Below are 5,476 nucleotides of genomic sequence, written 5' to 3' on the forward strand. Positions count from 1 at the left end.
ACGTTTTGTTTATTAAAACCTGGAGGTGCTGCTTGATGGTGATTATTACGCCAACTAAAATTGGGATTTAGTCTCCAAGGTACGTTAGGTATATAATTAAAAGTGCAGACATCTTCTGGCTATGGTGGTGGTTGTTCATAAGCAAGAGGACAATAATGATCGGAATGCTCAAGACTAAAATAGAAATTACAGCGATGAGAGTTTATATTCATGGCAGGAGTGGGTTTCTCTTCTTGTTTATTAACAGAAAGGGCATCTACCTTACGAGTGAGGGATTCAATTAAACTTCTAAGTTTATGATAGATCTAGTTTAACCTCGAACATACTGGTTGCCTTAGCTGTAGAAGAAGAAGGGGTCGAGCGGGAGTCATCATTTCCTCCCCAGTTATTACTTTTCTTGGATTGATTATCTAGAAAGTTATAAGTATATGTGGCTCCTTTACCTAGGAAATTACCTCCGTTCATGATATCTAAAGTCTGTTTATGGTGTTGGGATAAGCCTTTGAAGAAGGCACAAACTAGTGTGTCTTTACCAAGATTATGATGGAAACATTCTACTAGAAGATCAGTGAAGCGATTCCAAGCCTCAGAAAAGGATTCATGGGGCTATTGACGAAAGAAATGAATATGTGATAGCATCACATCAGTCTTCTATGGTGGGTAAAATTGTTCCATAAATAATTCAACTAGTTTTTCCCATGTGTCGATAGAGTTCGACTTTTGTGTTGTTAGCCAAGTAGCCGCTTTGTTAGCTAGGGTGAAAGGTAACACCCTGAGCTTTATTTGTTTAGGTCTTACGTTAGGATGATTAACAAGAGCCCAAAACTATAGTTTTAACCCCTTAATAATATTACATTTAGACCAATTATGTATATAATAAATAAGAGTTAGTATTGTTTAGGTGATTTTATGTATTTCAGGTATTGGAGTTAAATATGTGAAGAAATATGTCACTTTTGCGAGATAAAGGAGAAAAGGTTGATTGCTAAGAAGTTCTATGACTAAAGGCCAAGATTCAAGGAGAAAAAGTTTTTTTAAAGCCCAGTCAAAGCTGAAAAGTCAAAGTCAACGCGGGCAGAAATAGAACAGAAAAGTCAACATAACTTTCGCAGGCTGTATCTTTAGACTCAGACCTCGAGAATTAGGCCTACTATATGTCAAAACGACCGACTCGGAAAGATATTTCTAATGGTCTAGGACTTGACCAAATTAGAGGAGAAAAGGTAGACAAAAAGGCTGTTGCAGTAATTTCCAACAGAGAAACCCTTTTTGGACTTAAGTAATTAGGTTTTGGGCTTGATTTAAGGGCCCAAAACATGGCTCCAAAGCCCATGCACGAAATTGTAAACCTAGCCTTCTCTTATATAAAGAGGACTAAGGCCAAACTCTTACTATCACCTAGGAACTTAGTTATTAATTCATTTACTTAGATTTAGACCTAGGTTTTGATTCATATAGCTCTTTCATTAGTTTTAAGTTAGTTGTTTGTTCTTCATTATTCCATTAGATTAATAAAATCCAATTTATTGTTCTTCATTATGTCTTCTTCTTATTTATATATTAATGATAGTCTAATGACTTCTAGCTAAACCTCCATTAGAAGGGCTTGATGAAGCTTTAATGAAGACTTGATGTGTTAGTTAGAATTATTGCATTTAAGAGTTTCACTCTACTAGATTAGTTGATTTGCCATGAGAATGGGTTGAACTTTCTCATATGCTAATTATTAGTTGGTAGAGATTACCATGAATAATTAGGGATCAATTACTTAATCTTTATTGGTTAGGATTGCAATAATCTATGCTAGCATATTAGGAATTTATCTAAGTGGAATCAAATACCCCTAATCCCCTCTCCATATTCACATCTTAGTATTAAATTGTTGTTAGTATAATCTAGTTATCATAACTACAATCACCGTATTAGTATAATTAAATCCATTACTCTCATTCGTTTTTGTTATAATCGATTAAACTAGCGAAACCTTACGTCTAAACGAACTAGGAGTGGAGTGAATTCTCTACTCCACATATTTCACGATAATCGAGAGTAGAATCTTTGATCATCTAGCGTAAAATAGCTTTAGTTTTACTTATTCATAGCATAACTAGTTAAGAGTAGGTAAAACTATTGTTTTATAGTTTATCAAATGGCGCCGCTAGCTGCCATCTTAGTTCTATTTAAATTCATTTCCTTTAGTATTTTCGATCCTACCAAAACCCATTAAATCCACCCACCCTTGTTTGGTTCTGACTGTGTTTGTTTGGTTCAGAAATTTCTTTTTTTTGGAATTCTACACTGAGCACGCCCGGGCCCAAAGTATTCTATTTCTGAAGCGCGCCTGCCCTCAAAGTATTGGACATCGTGTAAGGCAAGAGCGCGCCCGCGCCCATTTCTGAAGTAGCCCGATTTTTCACAGGTTAGTTTCCAACTCTCTTTGTTCAAGTTATTCAGTGTTTCCAACTTCGTGAATACACTGAGATTGCGTATACAAGATGTTATTCAAACACGTAGCAAGGAAGCATTTAGGTACTTATTTTTCCACTCCTCGTCTCTTCTGTCAGAGGAGTTTTTAATTCTAGCATATCAGGGTTGTTTGACTGTTGTTAGTGGTTTGTTTCTTATTGACCTTAGCCTTGCATGAGATTAAGGTCCGATACTAGTAAACCATCTTCTGTTATTTATCACAAATGTCAACGCACATGCCTATCTAGAATACCACACACTACACCTGCAACAATGGCTGACGAAACAGAGACTTCTCTCTCTGATTTTTATAGGTCCCTTAACGATAGCCCGAAGTCTTGCATGGTTCTTGCAGACCCAGTGGGGGATTTTTGAATCCCCCCAAATATATTTAATTTGTTACCAGTTTTTCAAGGGTTAGACCATGAGAAGCCTTATTAGCATGTGCGTAGAATAGAACAATTTCTTACCATATTTCATCATCCTACCGTAGGTTCGAAACAAATTAAATTGAGGGTGTTTTCTTTCACCCTAGCCGATAAGGCGACATCTTGGTTAACTGCCCAAGTGCCTAATTTTGTAGACTCATAGGCCAAACTTGTTCAATTATTCATGGAACAGCTTTACCTACCATTGAAAACAGATGAAATGATATATAAGATTCATTTCTTCCGCCAGAACCCTCATGAATCTTTTTCAGAGGCCTGGAATCGCTTCACTGATCTTCTCATCGAGTGTCCACATCATAACCTTGTGAAAGACACGCCTGTTCGTGCCTTTTTCAAAGGGTTTTTACATCACCATAAAGAAGTTCTTGACATAATGAATGGGGTAGTTTCCTTAGTAAAGGAGCCTCAGAGGCTTATAAGTTTTTGGAGGATCAATCTAAACGTAATAATAACTTGGGGGTAATGACATCCCCCACTCCGCTAATTCTTCTTCCACAATTAAGGCTGCCAGTATGTTTGAGGTTAAATCTGATCCTGAGCTTAAAACTTTAATCGAATCTCTCACTAAAAAGGTAGAAGTTATTTATGTTCAACAAAAGCCTACTCTTGTCATGAACGTCAACTCTGTTCCTTGTAATTTCTATTTGAGTCCTAAGCATCCCGACTCCTATTATCCTCTAGTCTATGAACAACCATCCACATAACCGAAAAATGTTTGTTTCATTAATAGCGAGCCTAACGCACCTTGGAGACAACATCCCAACTTTAGTTGGCAAAATAATCAACAAGTTGCACCTCTAGGGTTTAATAATCAAAATGTTAGGCCAGCAACCAATTATAACCAAGCTCTACCGAGACAAGGACAAGGACAAGGTAATTATAATAAATATAATGCTAATAGAGGTATTATTTTGGTTAATAATAATTATTGCAACCCACCTATTAATAATCAACGTGAGATAGTTCCAGTCACACCACCTGTGGCCACTACACCTTCACAACCGGATCATTTCGATGCCTACATGCAGGCTAACCAACAGATTTTACAATCCATTAATCATTCTAACCAATAGCTTTTACAATCCATTAATCAGTCCATCCAATAGTTAACCCAAGAGAAAATCCAAACCAAAGGTGTGTTTCCAAGTCAAGCCATACCTAATCTTAAAACGCCAAACACAGCCTTTGAAGTAATCGGTACTACTAGTAATGAAATTATAAACGTAGGTGAGTTAAATGCCATCACCACTCTCCGTTCTGGTAGAGTGATTGATAACGTCATAACTATGCCAGTTGTTACCCCGCCAGTGGTCCTTACACCTGATAATTTCCTAGATACCGATGTCGTAATTGAAGATCCTACTCCTGTAGAGGTACCAGTTAAACCTCAACCCAAGAGGAAAGTGGCAAAGGTTAAAACTCCTATTGATCTATATGCTAAATATAGAGAAAACCCACCATTTCCCCAGAGACTAGCCATGTTACACAAGGATACAAATTTTGACAAAATCAGGGAAGTTTTTAAAAATCTATCGATACACCTACCTTTTCTTGACGCTATTAAAAAGTTACCAAAACATGCTAAGTTTCTAAAAGAGTTGTGCACTACTAGGTGGAAAACTAATATACCAAAAGATGCTTTTTTAACTGAACAATTTCCAACTCTATCTGAAAATAATGGAATCGTTAAGTACAAGGACCCTAGTCGTCCTACTGTACAATACACCTTGGGGGAAACCCACACGACGACTGCGCTATTAGACTTGGGGGCGAGTGTTAACTTGCTCCCTTATTATTTATATAAACAAATAGGTTTAAACAAGATGCAACCAACTAAAATGATGTTGCAATTAGCTGATCGTTCTATTAAGTATTCTAAGGGTGTGGTTGAAAACATGCTGGATAAAGTTCAAAATTTTTACTACCCAGCCGACTTCGTTATCCTCAACGCAGAAATCGCTAACGACTCTGTTCCTATCATTTTAGGGCATCCCTTCTTGGCAACTGCCAACGCGCTCATAAAATGTCGCGATGGCTCAATGTCCTTGTCCTTTGGCCATCTTTCTGTTAAGGTAAATGTTTTCAAAATGATGTAACAATTCCCAAATACGACTATCGACGAAGAGGTTAGCATGATAGAGAGCTTAGCTCAAGATTATTTTGACAACACGTTTCCTGATAATCAGATGCCCAAATTCCTTTCTTTCAGAAGTTCTGACTCTAACGCTTTCGTCCCTACACTAGTAGATACCCTTCTTATGGACGAGGACGAAAATCACAATTTCGACTCCTTGGACGAGATTGATGACTTTCTTAAAGATGCAGAGGAATACCATAATCATGTGGATGTGACCAAGCTAGATGAGGAATTCAATGAGTTTCTTAGAGCCTGTGATGATCCACCTATCAAGAACTACCTTGTGCACCGACCGCCTCGATTCCCCACCCTCCACCTTTTCAAAGGACCCTTGAGTTTGCACTGACCCTCTTGTTTCTCCTGTGTTTCATGATTTTCTAAACTCTCCTAGTAAGAAAATACTACCTAAAGAGCCACTTGATAC

General features: G+C 37.5%; 1 non-coding gene across 1 annotated transcript; it reads right to left on the reverse strand.

Moving 5' to 3' along the window:
• Positions 1-3,111: 3,111 nt before the first annotated feature.
• Positions 3,112-3,218, reverse strand: LOC147505265 (small nucleolar RNA R71). Its single transcript, XR_015194070.1, has one exon. It is a non-coding gene; the product is annotated as a small nucleolar RNA R71 (small nucleolar RNA).
• Between the last annotated feature and the right edge of the window lie 2,258 nt (positions 3,219-5,476).

Source organism: Coptis chinensis, chromosome 4 (assembly GCF_015680905.1).
Source record: "Coptis chinensis isolate HL-2020 chromosome 4, ASM1568090v1, whole genome shotgun sequence".
NCBI lineage: Eukaryota > Viridiplantae > Streptophyta > Magnoliopsida > Ranunculales > Ranunculaceae > Coptis > Coptis chinensis.